Raw genomic sequence first — 1284 nt, 5'->3', positions numbered from 1 at the left:
AGGGGTAGTAAGTGTGTAGGGGCAGTGAGGTGAGTGATTGTGTAGGGGTAGTAAGTGTGTAGGGGTAGTGAGGTAATGAGTGTGTAGGGGTAGTAAGTGTGTGGGGGTAGTGAGGTAATGAGTGTGTAGGGGTGTAAGTGTGTAGGGGTAGTGAGGTAGTGAGTGTGTAGGGGGTAGTTAGTGTGTAGGGGTAGTGAGGTAGTGAATGTGTAAGGAAGTAAAGTAGTGTGTGTGTGTGTAGGGGTAGTAAGTGTGTAGGGGTAGTGAGGTGAGTGAGTGTGTAGGGGTGAGTGAGGTGAGTGAGTGTGTAGGGGTAGTAAGTGTGTAGGGGTAGTGAGGTAGTGAGTGTGTAGGGGTAGTAAGTGTGTAGGGGTAGTGAGGTGGTAAGTGTGTAGGGGTAGTGAGGTAGTGATTGTGTAGGGGTAGTAAGTGTGTAGGGGTAGTGAGGTAGTGAGTGTGTAGGGGTAGTAAGTGTGTAGGGGTAGTGAGGTAGTGAATGTGTAAGGGAAGTAAAGTAGTGTGTGTGTGTAGGGGTAGTAAGTGTGTACAGTTAGTGGAGTAGTTACTAGGGTAAGTGAACAGGCTGTGATTTGGGACGCGTCCCGGGCTGGTCCCTGCTCCTGTAGGTGTGGGAAGTGTTCTATATCACCGCAGCTGTGAAGTTCACTCTGAGTCTCTCCTCCGTGTTTGTAAGTAATATATGTATTTATTTTGTTTTAACACATTTTACTTTTAAATTGATTGTAATTTATTTTTTTGAGAAAGGTTTCCGAAGCGCGCTGTTTTCCCGCTAGCAGAGCGGCTAACGCTAAGCTCGCGTGCTAACAGCTGTTCTTAAAATTACTCGATTTTCCCCGAAACCTTTACAACATTAAAGAGCTGGTTTATTTCAGGAACGCGTTCAAAACTCGCCATAAAACCGCTCGCTGTGTGTATTAACGTATTTTGTGTGTAAATTAGCTCGTTTTATAATCTTAGTCCAGATAGAACTATTGTTATTGTCTTTTCATATCCCACCCGCTTTCCGTCGGCAATGACGTCACCTATTTATTTCTAGCCAATTGCTGTTCAGACGGTCACCCTAACAAGCCAATCAGAGGTGAGAAGGCGGGGTTTGTCCCAATACAGGTGTCAAACGGCGTGTTTAGTAGTCAAGAGTAAAGAGGCTTTTATTGTCATTTTTACTACACACAGTGATACACAGTAAATACCAAACAACGTTCCTCCAGAACCCTAACAACATACCTAGAACTTAACAACATAGAGCTACAACACACAACATAA

General features: G+C 44.5%; 1 protein-coding gene across 2 annotated transcripts in view; it reads left to right on the top strand.

The window, feature by feature from the left end:
* The first annotated feature begins 534 nt into the window (after window positions 1-534).
* Window positions 535-1284, top strand: part of znf706 (zinc finger protein 706) — a 6295-nt gene continuing 5545 nt past the window's right edge. The window contains exon 1 of one of the 2 annotated variants that reach the window (XM_046834526.1): window positions 535-689. The gene's annotated coding sequence lies outside the window, so the exon portion shown is untranslated. The remainder of the gene's footprint in view (window positions 690-1284) is intronic. The other variant, XM_046834527.1, reaches the window with a different exon arrangement.

The sequence above is a fragment of the Silurus meridionalis genome, chromosome 22, assembly GCF_014805685.1.
Source record: "Silurus meridionalis isolate SWU-2019-XX chromosome 22, ASM1480568v1, whole genome shotgun sequence".
Classification (NCBI taxonomy): domain Eukaryota; kingdom Metazoa; phylum Chordata; class Actinopteri; order Siluriformes; family Siluridae; genus Silurus; species Silurus meridionalis.
Note: the sequence above shows the minus strand (reverse complement) of the source record. Positions and strands in the feature narration are given on the sequence as shown.